This window comes from Schistocerca piceifrons, chromosome 3 (assembly GCF_021461385.2).
Source record: "Schistocerca piceifrons isolate TAMUIC-IGC-003096 chromosome 3, iqSchPice1.1, whole genome shotgun sequence".
NCBI classification, from domain to species: Eukaryota; Metazoa; Arthropoda; class Insecta; order Orthoptera; family Acrididae; genus Schistocerca; species Schistocerca piceifrons.
Window position 1 is genome coordinate 95287870 of NC_060140.1, and position 23650 is coordinate 95311519.

Genomic DNA, 23650 nt, shown 5'->3' on the forward strand with positions numbered 1-23650 from the left:
GTCTTGTAAATACTGTGCTTCTATGTACAATGTGAGAGTGTGAAATTTACAGAAAAAACTAAATAATAACACAATTCTATACTAAAAGTTGTTTGGTGACCTGTTTCAATCATGGTGTGATCATCATCAAAACTCTACAATGACACCACTACATTTACATCGAAACTCTACAATGACACCACTGGTCTGATGATAATTGTGCCATGATGAAAACTGGTCACCTGATCAATAAATTTTAAATAGTTATATGTGATTATAGACCTTTCTTATTTAAAAACTTACTTTAATCTTTTGACCACTGTTTCCCACGAACCATGTTCTAAAAGATGTTTAACAATTCTATACATTATTGAATTCAATTCTCTAATATAATTAGGAAAGAAATCCCATTATGCAAGGCTTCAAGAACCATGAACACATGAATCCACTGATTACGATTCTTCACAGGTAAAGCCATTTAGATTACATAGGTTAGTGATAGATGTTTAGCCAGCTCACTAGAATGTTAAAAGTGGTATAATCTTTTAATATAAAAAATAAGGACATCAATCTTGCCAACCCATGCTTTAGTTTCATGCTACCTGCTGCCACATGGGATTTGAGAAAACTGAAATCTTGATTAGGAACTCACTCCCAGCCAAAGGAAAAAAAGAATTCTAACCATCTCAAAAATGAGGTAAGCATATAGTCAAGGCAGGAAATAGTTATGCAAGGCATTCCTCTACGTTTGTTTCTTCAATTTATCATTAATCCATTCAGAAGGAGGGGAAAACATCTTACCAGTAACGTCTGCCAACATACAAATGTATGTTTTCACTTCACTCTGAAGTGAACTAAGGATTATGATTCCTGATATGAACCAAATTGATGAGGGAAACACCCCATCGCAACCCCCTCAGATTTAGTGGTAACATGGCCCATTGGACAGCCCTTCAAAAACTAAACACAGATCAAGCATTAAAACAGGAAGGATGTGTACTGGACTGAGGAAAAAAAGGCAAAACTGTTCAAGAACATGAACTGCACAATAGAGCAGTCAGGAACAGAAATGGCTTCGTGCTTACGGTGAATGTAACATTCATTTGCAATAGTGAAGTGTACAGTAGGGACCGATAAAGACAATAGATTCTGCCCAACTACTCTATTAGGAGCCAAAAAAGTAGCTTTCGAATGTGAATTGCAGTTTGATGGCAAGGCGAGAAGTTAACCGAATCCTTCACCTGAAAACACATCTGATGTGTCATATTAGGCATTAGTGACAGTATGTGTGTCATACGATAGGGATCTATTATCGACGCAGCTAATTTGAATGACCGGTGGGTGATATATGCCTCCTTGCCCTATATAGGTGTTCATATGAATGTGATGGTGATCACTCCCAAGGAAATGATTAAAACAATAGTTTGTCACAGAAGATGCAACAGATGATCGCATGTTTCACAAGTACACTGTTTCTCTGTACTCTGTCGAAACGTGTTCAATGTTTTTGAAGCTGTGTTCCGCATTCGAAGTCTTGACTCTTGAATTACTTTGTTTTAATTCACATCTGTTTATTTTTTGTTTTTATTTCTGTGAGATGCCTATGTGGTATCTCACCTGCTCTCACTATTCCATCATTTTTACTTGCAACAGTAACATATTCTTACATCAACTCATATTCTGTAAGCAATGAATGACAACTGTCAAGACTACAGAAAGAGAACAAAGATTTTAATGACCAGACAGTTTATAATGTGAAAAAAAACTTAAATGGTACGAGTGAGTTTCTAATGTGGCTCTATCTGCTTGGCAGTCCAACACGATGACCACTTACTCAAGATGGCATTGGTGCCTCAGAGTGCTCCTTATTGCACATCTTGTTCTTGGACAATCTTACCACTAATTCTGTGGAAGGTGTGATGGAGAGTTCCCCTTGTGAGTGAATAAATATCCTGCATGTATAAATTTTCGACACAATGGTATAATCAATGACTTGTAATGTCATGATCTAATGTGTGTTCATAAATTGGCATGCTATGGCAAAATAATCTTAAAGGAAAGTTATTACATAGACAGACCTGCTTGCTATAAATTACAAAGATTACTTAAGTTTCATTATAGAGGAAAACTGCAATGTGAATTGTTTGGATGTGAATTCTTTTCATCAGAACAGGATTCGTAAATTAATGGACCTCTTGCATTCTATCACTGGTAACAGCCTATGCTTGAAATTGCAAAATAAATCACTATAATGAAAGCTAAATACTTCCAAAATGCTGTTCCTTTCCCAGTTTCACTGCAGTTTTTGCATTCATACCTGAAAAGACACTTCTCATATGCATTTGATTGCAGCCTTCTTCCTCCCTTTCACATAACTGCCTGAAAGTAGGTATCAGACGGGTGAACAAATACAAAGTGCAGATAACTACAAACAGGAAAAAAAATAAAAAGGAGATCAGGATTTAATATCCCACAAATACTGAAAACACTGTCAAGAACATTGTTCCTAGTTTAGAGGTGTTGAAATAGACCTTCATACAATGTTGACTGCTGTACCTTTGGATTTTCTTGCACACATACAACTTTGATAGTATTCAGTCAGATTGTGCTGAATACATGAACCACTAACTTGTCTAGTGAGGTGGTAGCTGAAATGTGGGCAATATAGAATGCTTCTCAACAAAAAGTCTTATTTCTCCCACTACCAACTTTTCACTGCGTTTTTAATACTAATCAACATTTACTTTAGATGAACACACTAGTTCATGAATATTTGCTATGACACCACTCCACTGAAATGCTACTGCATCTTAAAACATAGCAGCAGTGACAATAGAAGGGAGTTTCCCACAGAAAAAGCTTTTGTAAAAAAAAAAAATAACGGCACAGTGAGAAAAAATTTGGGATATGAAAAAGAATATGAGAAGGCTAGGCAAATCTTCAGTTCGTCTTTTAGAATTGGCAGTGAACGTCTAAAAACAAAGAGATACAGCTAGTTTACATCTCTGTAAGGTAACCCTGATAACATAACTCAACAAAATATTTTTGACATATGTGCCTACATTCAGAAATAAAAAGACACACAGGTCACTGCATAAACAAAATTTGAACATGATGGACTTCTTCCACAGAATTCACATTTTTGAGCAGTTTGGCAATGTGTTACTGTAGACTCCAATGTTACTGATCACTAGGTGTGGACACAGTCAATATTTGTCCGTAAACGCTTACATACCTGTAATTGAAACACAAAAATTTTACAGTAACGGACTGTGTTGAAGAGGTATATGGATGGACTCTGGTATTTTGGAACAAAAGGCTGAAATAATTTAGTTTTACTATGGTGATTTGCAGTGCTACTAAAATATGTGAATATATTTTAGCAATTGTTTTCCTCGGAGCACTGAGTTAACTCATAAAAAGACAAATATACATTTTGCTTTCAAGGCTAATGCCTAGGCAAGTCAGATGGTTACGAAATAGACCTTCATACAATGTTGACTGCTGTACCTTTGGATTTTCTTGCACACATACAACTTTGATAGTATTCAGTCAGATTGTGCTGAATACATGAACCACTAACTTGTCTGGTGAGGTGGTAGCTGAAATGTGGGCAATATAGAATGCTTCTCAACAAAAAGTCTTATTTCTCCCACTACCAACTTTTCACTGCGTTTTTAATACTAATCAACATTTACTTTAGATGAACACACTAGTTCATGAATATTTGCTATGACACCACTCCACTGAAATGCTACTGCATCTTAAAACATAGCAGCAGTGACAATAGAAGGGAGTTTCCCACAGAAAAAGCTTTTGTAAAAAAAAAAAAATAACGGCACAGTGAGAAAAAATTTGGGATATGAAAAAGAATATGAGAAGGCTAGGCAAATCTTCAGTTCGTCTTTTAGAATTGGCAGTGAATGTCTAAAAACAAAGAGATACAGCTAGTTTACATCTCTGTAAGGTAACCCTGATAACATAACTCAACAAAATATTTTTGACATATGTGCCTACATTCAGAAATAAAAAGACACACAGGTCACTGCATAAACAAAATTTGAACATGATGGACTTCTTCCACAGAATTCACATTTTTGAGCAGTTTGGCAATGTGTTACTGTAGACTCCAATGTTACTGATCACTAGGTGTGGACACAGTCAATATTTGTCCGTAAACGCTTACATACCTGTAATTGAAACACAAAAATTTTACAGTAATGGACTGTGTTGAAGAGGTATATGGATGGACTCTGGTATTTTGGAACAAAAGGCTGAAATAATTTAGTTTTACTATGGTGATTTGCAGTGCTACTAAAATATGTGAATATATTTTAGCAATTGTTTTCCTCGGAGCACTGAGTTAATTCATAAAAAGACAAATACACATTTTGCTTTCAAGGCTAATGCCTAGGCAAGTCAGATGGTTACACACCAATTTAATATGTACTTAAAAGTCAAGCCAGTGAATGTGTGAGGACAAATCGGAATTTCTGTCAGTTTCACATAGCAGAACCAGTCCTGTCTAGCACCTTTGCCATGAACATATTGGAACTACTGATACCTGATAAAACTGAATCAGATTAATAATGCCTGAGATTATCTTGCAATCAGGATTACTTAAGAAGGTTCTAGGCAAAAGAACAGAGAAAAAAATAACGACATTTCAGAATTCCAAAATTTAATTGCCTTTAGTTAAAACTACATAATTTTCTGAGACAAGAATTAATAACCAGCTTTGCTACAAATTACCAATATTTTAATGATTAATCACAAATGTCATTAGCTGGCATATAGAAGAAACTATCCATTCTTCCTCACTTCTTCCCTCCTTGGTAATGAGGATTGTTTGGATTCAACTGGTTGGCACGGTTGTCCAGATCTGCTTTTGTTCCTGCTCCCTGGTATGCAGCATCACGACCTATAAAAGGAGAGGAGTCAATAAATTTTTGATAGCATATCCTTTCTTTTTTTACAGAAGAGTACTGTGGGACACAACCTGCCATACAGGGTGGAGAAAAATTGTGACATGAAATTTTACTCCTGGACAGCTGATGCAATTGAGAATCAAGATTACCAATATTGTGTAGGTCGACAATGTACCATTTTAAAACTACGGAAACTTGGCGCCATGTGCTCCGATTGGCCATGGGATTGCCCTGTTGCCAGATGCTCTGGACAACACATGACTGAATGCTTTGCCTGCCAGAGATCACAATTTATCCGAGGTGGGACATATGTATGTGTAAACCAAGAGTGCAACAGGGCAATCCCACGACCGATTGGAGCGCATGGCACCAATTTCTCGTAGTTTAACAATGGTGCGTTGTCGACCTACACAACATTAGTAATTTTGGTTTCCTACTGTCGTCAGCTATCCTGGGTTACAATTTTGTGACCCTGTATACTGCAGAAGGGAGGCTTGAAATTCATAGTGAAAATGAAACAAGGAACATCTTGTACCGAAAACAATTATTCCAGTGAAAGAAGACAGGGACTGTTGACCACAGATGTTAAGTCCCATAGTGCTCAGAGCCATTGAAAGAAGACACCAAAGTCACAAAAGATAAAATACAAATTCACAACCAGGATAGAAAGCATGAAACAAAAAGAAGATTAACTCAGAAGCAAAAAGCCCATATCCAAAAAGAGACATTTTCATTATTTGCTACCAAAGGATTAAACATGTTGATAGGAGAAAATTTCAAGAAGTGACTAAGGTGGTGGCTTAGCCATAAATGCCCATATAACTTGGATTTAATATGAATAATGTTACAATTATGTCATAGAAGCATAATAAAATGCACATAAAACCAACCGTGCACTGCGGAATGAATTTATGTGTTTGAATTAATTAACTATAGCGTATTGTAAACCATACATAATTCCATATTTTGCAATTTATTGACCCTGCTCATGCTTTAAATTTTTTTTTTTTTTTTTTTTTTTTTGTAAAATGACTCTTTAAAATGTGATTATTCTATTCTCAAACAATGAGAAGATCATCCAGTAAAATAGACATCAAAGTTATAGCTTTGAAATTTAATAGTGTTTAAAAAGTGCACAAAAGTAGACCCTGAACAGGTTACTAAAGAGACAAAAATAATAAAAATTCAAGATATAAAAAGTAACAATTCAAGATATCAAAAGTAACAAACATGAACAAAATTAAGTGCTGTTTTTGTTATCAAAGAAGGACCAATATTTCGTTAGCTATGTCGGTTTGTCAAAATGCCTGTGACAACACCAGGAAAATATTTTGTACAAATTCATCACCATCAAGCAACTCAGGCATAAAGAAAATGCCTCTTTCACTTAAGCATTTTGAGGTATTTATACCTTCAACTAATCCTCCCATTTATGGAAAAGTACATCTTCATTAGATGCAACATCTTTTGTTAAAACTTTCAAGAAAAATACTTCCATTTGATTTCTTCTGCATGATTTTCAATCTTCATCCGAACTTTCATCACGATTTTTCTAAAAAGGATCTTCCTCATTAGAATAATTGAGTATTGCCTGGATTGTTCTCTTCTTAGGTTGTTTATTAGTAATAAACAACTAGACACATTCTGTGACATTTCCAGCAAGTGTTCAATTTCTTATCGATTCCAATAATTCCTTCATATTTTCCCTGGTGTAATCTGCATTTCGGCGAGCTCCTAGCTTCCATTTACATATTGTATGATACTATAACGACATTAACCTCTTTGCAGTACTAATTTTCAGCAAAATAAGATTCATTCCAAACTAAATCAAGTCTAACAAAAGTTAACGAAAATACTGTTGAGCTACTTTGATTCACTTTGCCAGTGGCGCAAAGCAGCCCCCATTTTCCCAGAAAGTAATCTGTATGACTGCTTTTGATTGTACAGTAATAACATCAGGAAGGTTACAATTTTTTGTATGAATTAAAGAGCCCATTTTCTGGTAGCAAAATACCACTTTTTCTTAGCAAAAATTACCGCAGTAATACGTATTTGGTTACCAGAAACTACCCACGACAGCGAGCGATATAATAACTCAATATAATAGCTATCAGAAGCCCGAAACTGTTGGACGAAATTGAAATTGTTCTGAAATGTTTTAAAGCGTCAGGGCCACAAACATGCCTTCAGTTATGCACATTTTAAGGAAAAGCATGCGTGACTGGTGTAACCCTTATGGGCCAAATACATAAAGATTTGATTATAAACGTACATGATTCATGGCGTGTACAGCTGGCCCTTACTATTCAGGAAAAAGTTTACATCAATGCCACGTGGTGGCAGCACACTGCAGCAATTTTTATCCCTGTTCACTTGGCATAATTCCAGCTAGACAGTAGCACATTCCCCAAATATGCCAATTGACACACTGTATAGTAAAATCCCTAGATCGGACACAGTACAAGTTATAGTTATGTTTATAGAAAAACCTATTTTGTGCAATTCTGAATGAGATACGAGTTTTGGATTTTATCACACAGCAATGCATTTGAGACGCTGAGAACCATAAAGATCATCATCATTGATCATGAGGCTGTACCATTTATTCATGGTTCTCATATCTGTTGATCTTATGGTGGGTCAGGTTTATCTGCACTGTAGGCCAACACTGTACGCATACATGGACAGTCACAAAAAACCTGTCTCACTGATTTCTCTGATATTCACTTAAATGTGGGGTCGAAGACAGTGGCTTTTCACCCTTACTGCTCTCAGGGCCTCACTTGTATGCTAGTCAAGTGACCATGTTGAACTAAAAGAAACAATCAATTGGAGTTAACACAATGGAAATATGTTTGAGCTGTTGTTTAAATTGGGGAAGCTCATGGACAAGTGATTTCAGTGACGGTGGGAGAACATTGAACACCTTGCAGCTCATGTAATGGACTCTATGTACAATACTAGGGTTTTTTAATTCATCGTGGAGGTCCATCTTCCTCCTGGTATTGTGGGTATGGTATTAATCATCGGTTTTGTATGGTTGCTCAATTTAAGCAATGAAACATAACAGGGAGCAGATATATTGACATGCAGTTGTCAGTATCCCTAATTATCTAAAAAGGTTTCTAAAAGAATGTCTAGGCTGGACTCTGCTCATGAACTTAATGAACTCTCTTTTGGGAGAAGATTGTGGTTGGGAATTTTGTTGATGAAGATGGAGGTGCCATCCGCGAAAAGAGTAAAATGAGTCTTGAATCTAGTACACAAGGGAAGGTCATTGATGAAGACGTGGAAGAGTCTCAACATGTTGAAACTGTTTTAGGTGCTACGCTACGCAAATTACCATGAAAAGTTTGCCGCAAAGAAACTACAGCCTCCCAGACCACATCCGTTGTCTGAGGCAATGACGAAATAAAATGAAGAGTGACTACAAGCAACGTTTAACCCTCCGTTACTCGCGCGAAAATCCGTGACATCGTCACCCGCGCGGATGACTGGTGTCATCCACAACTTGTACACTTTGAACGGTCTAGATTGGTTTTATAATTTTTTATTAAATCTGAATACAATACATTTAATATTTGTACACGGTACAATATATTCTTATGTTTGAAACAGTTTGACCATTCGAAGAACAATATCTTCAGCTGAATTACTGACATTACATAGTAGTACTTTTCTAAATTCAAAGTGTAAGTTGTTTTTATATCAACCAAAGCAAACACTTTTAACCCATACTTTGTTGGTTTGCTAGGAATATATTGCCTGAACGGGCAGTTTCCTCTAAATGCCAAAAGCTATCTGTCAACAGTAACATATTCACGAGGTGAAAAATATTTTTGGCAATTACTCGTGAATAGTTCAATACCTCTATGATTTCTATAATAGCAGCCAACTTATCTCTCTGCGAACACCTCTATCACGTACATTATCAAACCTCCGACATCACAACAGAAACCTGAATCTGTTATCACTTAATGCACAAATAACATGATTCAAGTCAATTTCTCTTTGAGTAATTTCACAATTTCGATATACTCTTCCTAGAGCATCTCAAAGATCCACGTACATATAACAAACCAATGAAAGCCCGGATCTCTATCGCATCTATATCTTTAGCGTCCCTTTCCCTAGAGAAGTTACCACGAACTTAATTGATGTACATATTAATGCATCTTGCGATAATGCTTATTATGTTTTCATCGAAGAACAAATTCATAATTTCTATTTCTTTTTTAAACGAGCTTATTTTTTGGTCCAGACAAATGCATAATAAAATTACAAGATCTGCTTCTAACACTGGTAGGATATTTATTTTTCCTCCGTTTAGTTATTCTATTTTTCCCTTGAAAAATGCATCCTCTTGAGTTATTTCTTCCTGTGATTCATATTCATCGTTTTCTCACACTTCATGTTCTTTTCCTGAATCAGATCGCTTTCATGAACAGAATCCTCAGTCTGAATCAACACTATCACTGTGAGCATCTTTATCACTCAGCTATACATTAGGATCTCTACTAAACTCTGTTCGAGGTTTATTGCCTTTAACATTTCTTCAAAAATTTAATAATAAAGAGAATACTAGGTAACACGGAAGGTAACTGCAATCAGTTTCAATACGTCTAAATTTAGGCACACGAAAGATAGATTGAATCCAGGAAGCAATAAAGTAATACAGAATTACTTTGTTCAGATTGAGGCAGCAGAGGTCGCGCGGATGACTAGTGTCCTCCAGACTATAATAATGTTTCATAAACAATGTATCTTTCGTAACTGAAAGACAACAATGATTGGAGCTAACAGCCGGAGACTTAACAGAGAGGTACTGCAATATAAGATTGTAATGTGAGTGTAACGTATGAATGCCTGATTTTTTTGCCCGGAATTTAAACAACTAATACATGTATTAGGGATATTGTACGTTTGTCCGAAAAAAATAAGAAAGCACGAAAACTCCCATTTACACGAAAATGCGAAACGGAGAGTAGTGAAAGCTTTACATTATTTCCTTCTTGCCATAAACTACACTTAATTACGTACAAAAAAATGTACGAAAACAATCCTTTCTTTTTTTTCAGGCAAGTTAAATATACCATTATTATTGACAGCGGCTGACATTGCATAAATATGTTCATAAGGATAAATGTTATAGAACAGATGCCATCAATTTCAGACCCACATGTAACCAAATTTAAAAATTTGAAACCACCCAGAATGTAAACTTACGAGCTACCACTCTGAATGTAGCCTAATGATTACGTTCGTGTCATATTCAATGCAGTCATTTATAAAGCACCTATCGTCACAAAAACTAAACTGCAAGTTTAATCTGAATACCTACATTAATAACGGAGAAGTCTCCGGCGAATATTTTGAAGGGTATTGTTTACATATATGATACATTAACTGTAAAAAATAGAAGGGGTTGCCCACTACACAACTTTTGGCCAGTTTTATCCTCTGTGATGAATACAACATGCTCTCTTACCCGTTGCAGCCTAAAAATAATACTGTTGCACTACATGTATCGTACACGCAACAATACACATGCAACCAGCAATATTTTGACTTCACTGTACCGCAAGTTTGCTCACAAAGACTTTACTACATTAATATAACCAAAGCGTTATCTGGGAGAAAATCTTTGTTTAAAAACGGTAGGGGCGTATATCCACTGAAACAATTTAAAAACCAACGTCGCACTGTTTTTCGTGTACGGTACCCTTAAGTTAAAACAACCACAGAAAACAATGGCACATACAGTTAACTATGCACAACAGCCTTAAATCAACAGCACGTAACCACTGTCACCAACAGTTGTCCTTCAATACCATTTAGTCGAAGAAAACACTAAAATAATTACTTCATCAACGCAAAATTAAACAACAGATTGCGTCATTAATATCACTTTTCCAACAGCATTCTCGAAATTACGTCTAACATGGAACATGGCACCGTTAGTACTTAACTACCAAGTAATCGGCACACTCATTTAGGCGAGTCGGTTTTTATAACTTACCAGGCCCGGTTTTCCCGTGATTTGGGTTGCACTGATTCGTGCGATTATCCTGAGCAGCTTTGTCCATTTTCAACAGCTGTACGGTAGCACTTAACCTGCACGGACGAAACTGAATATGACGGACCGGACAGCCTCCCCGTATTTATACCCAACCTACGAAGTTGCTACCTAGTACCTACTGTTGTTGGCTTGCAGCTATACTTACTTTGTCGTTCGGGTATCTACCGCTGGCAGGGCAGCCAACTTGCTGTCATGTCACTACGTGTTACGTTAAGTAAATGTCACAGAAGCCAGAATATGGAATAGAAGGGAACGCACAAGACAAAAAAGGACAAATTACAGCGTGATGAATAGTTTTCTATAAATATTGCGTGATGTTATTTGGAGAAATTCAGGGATTAATTGACAGTCTTGATGTGGCTCACTTTACGGCCCTGCAGGAGGGGATCATGTGATCTACATCTACTCGATGTATCTGTAAATTCAGTTTGATTATATAAATTAAGAATATTAGTGTTCTGTAGAAACGTTATCTCTTTTTTTAGCAGGGAGAAACATTTTTTGAAAGAAAAGAACGCCATCTGACTGCACCAGCATAAACTTAACGCCATTGTTAGCAAAGGCGTTGCGTCTTAATGAAGTTCTTTGTCAACATTGTTTTACTGACCTCATATGCAATATGTTACATGTAAATAGCAGTTAAAACACTGATTTGCACTATTTATGCAGTGTTGCGTTGTCTGCTGCAAATAGATTATATGAGATTCTGCCGAGGCTGCTGGCTTATGTAAATGTATAAGGCAAAGAGCTCTTTAAGAGAACAAGATGATATCGTAGAATGCCTGCCATTCGTCTTCGAAAATATAAAAATATTCTATACACACCGGTATAGCGCCCCCGCCTCCTCCGTCATCGACAGTAACTAAAATGATGTAGTGCAGCCTTTCAAGCAGTAAATTACGTGTTAATATTCCCAATAAATGTCAATGTGGAACATGTCAGTGTGGTGTTGGCAGAACATTTTTTTTTTCAAATAATTGCACCAGGAACATCAAACAACATGCTTTTACCAGTAATCTTCAAATTTATTTAAGAATGTTTTTTTTAAGCATACTGACAAGATTTTCTGAATATTTTGTAATGCCGTAGTAGTAACAGCGAAACGTTCGTCTTTCTCATAATTTGTGTAGTTGAATTTCCGCCGTACACGTCCGGAATGGAGGGGAGATGGGAAGAATTCGCACCTCCCGCCTCCTAGAATTTGAAGCTCAGATTTTTTTATTCATAACAAATGTCACAAATTGACAGCAGTGATTGCCTGCTTGCAACTCTAGTAGTCAGCAAATTTAACATCGCTTTACCTAGTCTGACAACTGCGTTTTTTTTTTTTTTTCACCGCTGCTCACGGGAAATTACGTCAATTGCCTGTTGCGGCGGCAACAATGACTGTTCACTACAAACGGTCATAACGAAGTGAATGAAAGCTACTGTGAAGCAGAAGTGCTCAGGACGGAAAATTCCAGCGCTATGCACATTGGAATGTGGACGGGGTATCCTCATATTCCACAACACTGATTGAACGTTAATACTATAAACAAATCAACTTTAGTTCCGTGATACGGTCCTCAGTCATTTGGTTGTCGCTCCCTACAAGAAAGGCAAAAAGTGTGAAATTTCAAGGTCGAAAAGATGTCCACCTACTCAAACTCTGTAGTGTGCATCACACCTCCACTTGAAGTCAACGGAATTACGAGTTCGGCATTTCACGTGGCATGACTACACAATAATGTGACAAAGTTACATAAAAACACTACAATTTTAAAATTTTGCCGCCTCTTCGAAAGGCTTCTGGGGTTGCCCATTACTTCTGCACAAACTGTCAGTTTCTAAGACAAAAATATAGTAGTTTTCACGTCACAATGCAGTACTGAACCATTGCATACCATATAGTAACAATAGTGGCGGCGCTAGGCAAAAAACTGAACGACGGCGACGAATCAGCTTTGCGAGGCCCCTTCCACTTTCGTCAGAAAGAAAACGTTAAATCAAATGAGCTGAATTATACACCAATAATAATTATACATAAATTTTATTAATATAATACACAAGGATCATTGCAATGACAAAAATTACGTTAAACAAACACACGTTAAAATAAACGAACTTTCCGGCTTTTCGCCTCACTGAATTTTTTTAAGATTACGTCGTAGTTAATACTAGCCGCTATTTCCGCTTCAGTCGATAGTACTGACAACGCAGATAGTCTTCCTTGGCACATCGTGGTTCTTAAGGGTTAAAGAAATCTTTTTTTAAAAAACGAGTGATTTTTATTCGTAAAACTTCCATTGCTTTGAAATACTGCGTTATTATAGAATATAGGAAAAGCGATCAGTGCTATTTTAATGGCAATGTCGACAGAAACGAGCAATAAACTCATGGCATAAAATTAGGCACACTATTGCTGAGACAATAATGAATTTCCATGTGGCGCCGCCTATTGGACGGTACCTTAGCATGGTCTGTTGGATGGGTATGCGTGTACACGCCGTGTGACTTGCCCCATCTTGTCTGTATGGAAGTTGTCGTCGGTCCGACATTAGTTGTATTACAGACTCCCTAGACTGGAAGTATTTTAAGAAGTGCGGTGTCAATGAAGTACAATGCTCCATTTCTTTCATTTATTTATTTTAAAAGATTAAGAGGTTAAAATAAACTTGCGACAGCGTATAAGGAGAAAACTTATAACTTAACAATTCATTAATACTTTACAGAAAACCTGAAAGTGGCTGATCTGTTGCCTGTCTGCCTTTATCTGCTTGTAGCCCTTGAAAACGAACAAATTAACACGAAAAATAGAGTTCTTCAACCTGTTTTCAACCTTTTGCATTCACTATTCCTAATGCCCAAACAGTGGTATTATTGATTACAAAATGATTTTTGGGCAGAGTTACAAAAAATAAAAAAAATTACAATCAGTTGGAGAATACTGGTGATTTTTTGTAGTATTCAACCACTTATCTATCACTTTTCGTGAAAGGCGGCGAACGGTGGTCGGGTACGTTCTCTTTGCCTATTTAATTTGGCATTTTGATTTTATCTTGAAACTGAAGAAGTCAAAATTTTTCAATCTTTGTTCGATTTCTACGTGTATTACAGGAAATAATAGGAACAGAAAGCGAAAATCGGTTATTCCAGAAAATGGTTATTTTTAGCTGTCTCAACACTCAGGTTAAACTGGCGTTGAAAAAAACCAATATAACGAAAAACTGATTGCTCCAGCGATAACCGCCATCCCTATGTTGAGGCAGTTGTCTATTCCGCCGTGACCTTTGCCTTAGCTTCTGTCGACTACGCAACCCGACATTGTCGGGCACAAACCCGGCACGTGTCACCAACACGGCATGTATTTAGGTGGACTGCCCCCCCCCCCCCCCACTCCACGCTCCCCCTCCCCCTCGCACGGTAGAGCGCGATCGTGTTCTACAGAGGCGTACTCGTTACAGTAGATGTACTTGTTTTAATTGCAGAAGCGCTTTCTGTAATTTGTCATTTGTCTGAAAAGTAATGCCTGATTTCTGAAACCTTAACACAGAAACGTTCTCATCTAGTCCATTGCCATAGTTAGCACAATATTGTCGATTTTACACGAAATATTTATTTTTCTAAGTTTTCAGAAAGATCTCTCTTTTAAAACTTCCTGTAAAGCGTTTATTTCAAATACTCAGACGATTGTTGCTTTTCTCAAGAGTATAATCAGCCGCTAAAATCACTAAAATATTCCGGGTTATTATGCCCTGGTCTTCTGGAATCCATTAGATAACTCAATGTCGTCTTATGTGGCAGCTCTCAGAAGGCCACGGCATAATATCTCGGAGAGTTTAACTAACTTTAACCCTAGAAGTGTACACCACGGTCAGTATGACCCTGGAGTTTTTTTGCTTGTTATTGTGCATGCGCTACTCAACATACGGTACACAGCCCGCTGTCGCCTAGCGTAAATTCAGCATTGAGTGAGACCTAATGGTAACGTTAGAAGTTGTGAGACATTGTTTAATTAATCTGACAGGTTTCGAAAGGTCTCTTTGACCCTGGAGGACACATTGTGTAACTATTCTGTCGCCGAATGTGAAGTACGTTTATGTGAAAAAGGCACATATGAATGACGTTTCACTAACGGAAGATATTATACGAGAAACATTGTACAAGAACTCATCGTGAATGTTACTTCCGTTATGGAAGTGATTCTAAAGCTGATGCCGCTGCAGCAGTTATGGACAATGGCGAAACTGATCAGTCTGCTGAATTTCAGATTGCGGTGAAGAAAATACAATCGCCCACAGTAAGAATGGCCATTGCGGAATTCAGCTGTTCCTAATAGAAAAGGCCTGCCGGTTTCTATTAGACTGTAGTCCATATTCCAAGTGTGTGGAAATAATGAATGGATCGATTTATTAACAATCTAGAAGACCACGAAATATGTATGTAATATGTGCATTTTATTAAAAAAATAGCATCGCCATCCAATTAAACTGCAAATAGAGTATTTACCTTCATCACTGAAAAGCTACCATGGTAAGTTTTAGGTTTCACCCTCTCCCTTCTCTCATCATCATCCACCAATTACAGTCAGGTACACTTAACAGACAGATCTCACACTTCGCGAAAGATGCCTGTAGACGCGAAAGGGTAGGGAAAACCTTTCCAGTTAGTGGCTGAACCTGTCCCGAGCCATTCATGCTATACGACTTTACTTTTACATGACGGAAGAGAAATAAAATAAGTTCTGTATATGAGAGTCCAATTTCATTATAAAATATTCTATATTCAGTTTCTCCAGCAAATAATTGAGGCTCTCTGTGACCCTGCTGTATAGTTCGTGTGACAGTTTGAGAGACAGTTTGAGAAGTGTACACCAGTGGGGTTAAGGCTTCCCGCTGTGAAAGTTGGCACTTTACCGTAATCAGGTTTTTTGATTTATTTTTCCGTTTCATAGATGTCGGTGGGAGCCACGAAGAGCCAGGAGGTATATCCTACCACGTCATTTGGCTTGACTAAAAAAGTGCATCGTTATTCTTCTTTGAAGGCTTGCAGTGGCGTACCAACTATTTCTTTAGGGGTGTTGGGAGGGGGCCTCAAGCAATCCCCATTTACTGATTTCGCCTTTCAGCAAAACCGTTAAGAATACGTGTATACCGATAGCGTGGAAATGTGTGTTTGGTAATCAGCGCGATGTTGTTCCACAGAGAGAAACAACTCATTAACACTAACATAGACCCAGTTATATAGGTCGTGCTCTTGAAAACAATTTCGTTGCTTTAATTTTTAAAAAGACACCATTTGCCGGGGAGACATCGGTCGAACTTCGTTTTGTGACCATTTACGAAAAGGAGTTCATATTTACTGTAGACTTGAATATCAATGGAGCAGAGAGAAGCCTTTTCTCATTATTGCTATTCTACAAACACTGTACATCACATCTTAATGAAAACAGAAAAATATATATTTTTTGAAAAATACAGCATTTATTTTGTTTTTATTTGGACAAACATTTTACGGACAATTTCCAAATGTAGTTTTCCTTTCGACAGTTCGTGAAAGAAATTCTTTCATGACAGCCATAAAATTAATTTTTCCAGCCCTGTCTCGATGAACATGGAGGAGGAGGAGATGAGAGAGTCTCGACTGAGTCATTGTTAATCTGAGGTAAGTTTTAAGTTTCTCAAGAGGCCGAATGATCTTTCAAAGGATGCAGACGATACTGGAACTCTCAGAATCAGAATGATGAGGCGAGAAACTTCCCAAAAGACTTCTTTAACCCTAACACGTTCAGCAATACGTTTTCTTCCAGTAAGGGGTACATTACATGGTTATATACCAGTTTTAATGGTTCGCTGCATTTCGAGCTGTGCATGAAGCCTGTCTGTTGTATGCACACCAAGAAATTCTTCCAAACATAGTGTAGACAGAGGGCGTGTTTGGGAGGACTTAATAAGTATCTCTTCTAGATCGGATAGTCGCTTTAGATCTACTTGATCGAACCTTTGATCAGTCTCATTCAAAAGGAAATCAAGAATTTCAAACAAACTTTTGCCAAATTTTCGTTCTTGAGACAATTTTTTGGGAACAGACGGTATTATTGTGTGTGTGGAAATTTCGGTGATAATTTTCTTGGGCGTAAGACAGTTGCTTTTATAGTCCTAAGATTTGCAAGAGCTACTTTTAGAACCTCTACAGAATTACATTTACGTTCTTCAATGAACTACTGAGAGCAGTCAATATTGAGCTAAGAGATTTATGACAAATAAATGACATAAAATAATTATATACCTTTCATCACAAAGATTCACTCACATCACCTCGAAACTGCAAAGCAAATGTGTATGTCTTTACCTCCGTATAGAAAACAGTAGCTACACTGCAAACGTTTCACGTTCGTTACCAGAGCAACGATGCATAGCGATGGAGCTACGGCGTGAAGGCATGGTGATAGCGATGGGAGGGAAATGGGGGGAGTGTTACAATACTGCCTCTCTTCACATTTATGTTGTTGTTGTTGTTGTGGTCTTCAGTCCTGAGACTGGTTTGATGCAGCTCTCCATGTTACTCTATCCTGTGCAAGCTTCTTCATCTCCCAGTACCTACCGCAACCTACATCCTTCTGAATCTGCTTAGTGTATTGATCTCTTGGTCTCCCTCTACGATTTTTACCCTCCACACTGCCCTCCAATACTAAATTGGCGATCCCTTGATGCCTCAGAACATGTCCTGCCAACCGATCCCTTCTTCTAGTCAAGTTGTGCCACAAACTTCTCTTCTCCCCAATCCTATTCAATACTTCCTCATTGGTTATGTGTTCTACCCATCTAATCTTCAGCATTCTTCTGTAGCACCACATTTCAAAAGCTTCTATTCTCTTCTTGTCCAAACTATTTATCGTCCATGTTTCACTTCCATACATGGCTACACTCCATACAAATACTTCCAGAAACGACTTCCTGACACTTAAATCTATACTCGATGTTAACAAATTTCTCTTCTTCAGAAACGCTTTCCTTGCCATTGCCAGTCTACATTTTATATCCTCTCTACTTCGACCATCATCAGTTATTTTGCTCCCCAAATAGCAAAACTCCTTTACTACTTTAAGTGTCTCCTTTCCTAATCTAATTCCTTCAGCATCACCCGACTTAATTCGACTACATTCCATTATCCTCGTTTTGCTTTTGTTGATGTTCATCTTATATCCTCCTTTCAAGACACTATCCATTCCGTTCAACTGCTCTTCCAAGTCCTTTGCTGCCTCTGGCAGAATTACAAATGGTTCAAATGGCTCTGAGCACTATGGGACTCAACTGCTGAGGTCATTAGTCCCCTAGAACTTAGAACTAGTTAAACCTAACTAACCTAAGGACATCACAAACATCCATGCCCGAGGCAGGAATCGAACCTGCGACCGTAGCGGTCTTGCGGTTCCAGACTGCAGCGCCTTTAACCGCACGGCCACTTCGGCCGGCTGCAGAATTACAATGTCATCGGCGAACCTCAATGTTTTTATTTCTTCTCCATGGATTTTAATACCTAATCCGAATTTTTCTTTTGTTTCCTTCACTGCTTGCTCAATATACAGATTGAAAAACATCGGGGATACACTACAACCCTGTCTCACTCCCTTCCCAACCACTGCCTCCCTTTCATGTCCCTCGACTCTTATAACTGCCATCTGGTTTCTGTACAAATTGTAAACAGCCTTTCGCTCCCTCTATTTTACCCCTACCACCTTCAGAATTTGAAAGAGAGTATTCCAGTCAACATTGTCAAAAGCTTTCTCTAAGTCTACAAATGCTAGAAAAGTAGGTTTACCCTTCCTTAATCTAGCTTCTAAGATAAGTCGTAAGGTCAGTATTGCCTCACGTGTTCCAATATTTCTACGGAATCCAAACTGATCTTCCCCGAGGTCGGCTTCTACCGGTTTTTCCATTCGTCTGTAAAGAATTCGAGTTAGTATTTTGCATCCGTGACTTATTAAACTGATTGTTCGGTAATTTTCACGTCTGTCAGCGCCTGCTTTCTTTGGGATTGGAATTATTATATTCTTCTTGAAGTCTGAGGGGATTTCGCCTGTCTCATACATCTTGCTCATCAGACGGTAGAGTTTTGTCAGGACTGGCTCTCCGAAGGCCGTCAGTAGTTCTAATGGAATGTCGTCTACTCCGGGGGCCTTGTTTCGACTCAGGTATTTCAGTGCTCTGTCAAACTCTTCACGCAGTATCATATCTCCCATTTCATCTTCATTTACATCCTCTTCCATTCCATAATATTGTCCTCAAGTACATCGCCCTTGTATGACCCTCTATATACTCCTTCCACCTTTCTAATTTCCCTTCTTTGCTTATAACTGGGTTTCCGTCTGAGCTCTTGATGTTCATGCAAGTGGTTCTCTTATCTCCAAAGGTCTCTTTAATTTTCCTGTAGGCAGTATCTTTCTTACTCCTAGTGAGATAAGCCTCTACATCCTTACATTTGTCCTCTAGCCATCCCTGCTTAGCCATTTTGCACTTCTTGTCGATCTCATTGTTGAGACGTTTGTATTCCTTTTTGCCTGCTTCATTTACTGCATTTTTATATTTTCTCCTTTCATCAATTAAATTCAATATTTCTTCTGCTACCCAAGGATTTCTACTAGCCCCCGTCTTTTTACCTACTTGATCCTCTGCTGCCTTCACTATTTCATCCCTCAAAGCTACCCATTCTTCTTCTACTGTATTTGTTTCCCCCATTCCTGTCAATTGTTCCCTTATGATCTCCCTGAAACTCTGTACAACCTCTGGTTTAGTCAGTTTATCCAGGTCCCATCTCCTTAAATTCCCACCTTTTTGCAGTTTCTTCGGTTTTAATCTACAGGTCATAACCAATAGATTGTGGTCAGAGTCCACATCTTCCCCTGGAAATGTCTTACAATTTAAAACCTGGTTCCTAAATCTCTGTCTTACCATTACATAATCTATCTGAAACCTGTCAGTGTCTCCAGGGTTCTTCCATGTATACAACATTCTTTTATGATTCTTGAACCAAGTGTTAGCTATGATTAAGTTGTGCTCTGTGCAAAATTCTACCAGTCGGCTTCCTCTTTCATTTCTTACCCCCAATCCATATTCACCTACTACGTTTCCTTCCCTCCCTTTTCCTACTACCGAACTCCAGTCACCCCTGACCATTAACTTTTCGTCACCCTTCACTATCTGAATAATTTCTTTTATTTCATCATAATTTCTTCGTCAACTGCAGAGCTAGTTGGCATATAAACTTGTACTACTGTAGTAGGCATGGGCTTCGTGTCTATCTTGGCCACAATAATGCGTTAACTATGCTGTTTGTAGTAGCTTAGCCGTATCCCTACTTTTTTATTCATTATTAAACCTACTCCTGCATTACCCCTATTTGATTTTGTATTTATAACCCTGTATTCGCCTGACCAAAAGTCTTGTTCCTCCTGCCACCGAACTTCACTAATTCCCACTATAACTTTAACATATCCATTTCCCTATTTAAATTTTCTAACCTACCTGCCCGATTAAGGGGTCTGACATTCTGTATAGAAACATGTCTGTATAGAAACATCTCTGTATAGAAACTGAAAAAAATATCAGTATCTACACTGTACACACGTTCGTTACCAGAGGAACGATGCATAGCGATGGAGCTACGGCGTGAAGGCATGGCGATAGCGATGGGAGGGAAATGGGGGGAATGTTACAATACTGCCTCTCCTCACATTCATGTTATATCGTTGTTTTCATTTTCTTAAATGTTGGATTGTTCGTAGAGTGCGGCGGACATTGTTGTAGCTCTCACAGCCAGGTCAGGCCTACCGTCTGCTGTTTGGGCATTGTTGGTCGATCATTGTCATTTTCGATAGGACCGCAACATGGCTAGCGGTCACCCAGGCGGGTGACCGCTAGATTAAACTGATCAAAAATAGTTTTGCCCCACTTGCAGATCTGCGAACGTATGTGGACTTAGATTAAAGGGGAACCGAACAGTACGTAATGACGCTGGTGGCAATACTTGTTTTGAACAGTATATTATTACTGAGGTGCAGAGGATAACAACGTAAAGGGACAGCAAAACCAAATTTTTACAGTCAAGATTTCCGTCTTAAGTCTGGCACTCATCCCCCAGATTCGGCGCCCTGGCCACTCTGTAGCTCGCCTATACGACATAGGTCGCCCTGAGGGCCCGATCAGTCTCCACTAGTGTTAGAAAATGCTACGTAGAATTCGTTACATACGCATACAGAAGCTGTCCCCTATTTGGAGTCATAGACCGAAAAATGGGACGAAGGGAGAGGACAGAATGTAATAGGTGTTATAAGATGCTTCAGTCAAAAGCACAAATCGCTGCCAACAAAAATACTGATCCCATATTTCTTGACGTCGTCATAGTTTAATCGTTGGCTCTGCCTATAGATCAAATAAAACTCCAAGTGAATTGGGGGGGGGGGGGGGACGTAGAACTGTAACTCGCCCTCCTGGAGTTTGAAGTGGGGGGGGGGGGGGCGAGTGCCCCTTCCGCTGATACGGCGTTGAAGGCTTGTAGGTGTGCTTGAAACAATTTCGACAAAAGGAGCTCTGTGTTAGCTCTACTATATCATTTGAGTATGTGAAGTGAATGATGAGAGTAGCTGCTTCAATAAACTGAGTATCTGTTACCGCTATTGACTCTTTACCGATAATTACCATCCTGCGACAGCAGATAACATTCCTTTTAATGGATCTAACATGCCAGTAAACAAGATGAGTCTATAATAAATTACTCACAACGCTTCAGCGACCCTTAACTCCAGAGTATCACTACAACCGTCGAAGCTGTAGATGCAAGCAGCGGTCACTCTCTCTTCTAACTTCCTTTCGAAGGTCAGTTCTGGTGGAAGGGGAATGCTTCGGCCCCCCTGACTTTTTTAATTCACCAACCCTACAACGTTTTGCTGTCGGTTGCAGTACCGTCTTCTTTGTTTACGGTTGACATACATTACTGACACGTCTTAGGGTCTCGGAGACCGCACCTCGTGAACTATGTAATTGTTTTTTTTTTTTTTTTCCTCTGTGTAATATAGAATGTGTTCGCAGTTGCGTGTCAGTTATAATGATCCTAAGCTGGATGAATTTGTTAGTTGGTAGATGAAGGAAGATGGCAGTGATGTAGATCAAGAAATAGACGAAAAAGACGACAATTATACTGTAGGCAGTGATCACAGTTCTGCTAGTGAAGGACCATTCAGCGGACGAATTTCAGGACCTATTTGTTTGTCCAGTAAAATGCTCGAAATATTTGTTAAAGTCAAATGTGTTGTGGTTGTGAGTGACAGTGAAGATTGTTGGTCCCTGCACTAAATGTAAATTTTGCAGATTTCCTTTTCGTACCTATCGAGGGTAGTTTTTGTACAAGTTTAAACGTTGGAATTTTTTTAAATTTGAAAATGCACTTGCTACTGTGATGCTGTAGCTTTTCAGTATGTAAATTTCAATTCGGTAACAATTCGTTCATACGCACTACTTCAAAAATCCGTAGTGAAGTATGTGATTTTGCGTGATTGAAAGGTAAATACTATAAAATTCATTTAGTGCAATAAGGTCAACACGGAGTATTTAAACAAAACTTACATACTGTGAAAAGTAATTGTTGTATAACTAAGGTAACCATATATCTGGGAGTCGAAGCTGGGACGAATTTTGTAACTTTTCACTGCTTGGAATGTTATACATTACAACGAAATGAATAACAGACGCCACCTGATAATAAAGAAGCTGTGCTATACGTCATATAATACTCAAGCCAACGAAATACTGTACACATGAAAGTATTAGGGTTACCTCTAAGCAAATAGAAATACCAACTTCAGTATTATTGAAGATCTCGAAAATGAACGCATCACCAAGCAGGCCGTGTTATCGCATTTCATATTACGCCTCGTCATAGTACGTTAGATTAGGGATAAGATGTTGGAATATCGTATTTACAACACTAGAAATATAAAAAAAATATGTTGACGCCTCAGATGACCGAGAATTTGATTTGATTTCTAAAAACAGGAACATTTATCTGCCCCAGCAGGACCCAATGGGGACACGGAGTCAGAACTGTCCCCGCCAAATCGGGACGTCTGGTCAAATGATTCTCGTTTTTCGCAAACTGGTTTCAGAGACAGCACCTTTTCGTCGTATTTAATGCTACAGAAAAGTTGCGTCGTGAGTTAAGGGTTAATATTGGTCGATGTCATTCGATTTACATCGATTCAAGTAGTACTATCAGCTAGCTTGCAGAAAGGCAAATTTAATAGTGCACCACTGATATCTCACACTTTCGAAAACAATTCAGTATGTAGGGGCTATATCACATTCGATGTTTGATTTAGCGATGTACAGTAAGGGGAATTTGATGACTCCAAAGGTAGGGCTACACATCGCAATCGACTTGAGAACAGCGTCTTAAACAATAATAAGTTTACGACCCCGAAACAAGTACCAAGAACGAAAGATAAATACATAAAATAAATACAGTATATAACAGTGGATTTTCATTTTCATTCAGATACGTTGATCAGCTACGACCTATGAACCCGTCAATAAAAGTCTCCTTGAAAAGTAACGGTGAAAAACGTGAGCAACAATGTGAGTCGACACGACACTGTTTCTTCGCACCTTCCTTTGTTGCGCGGTACTGCAGG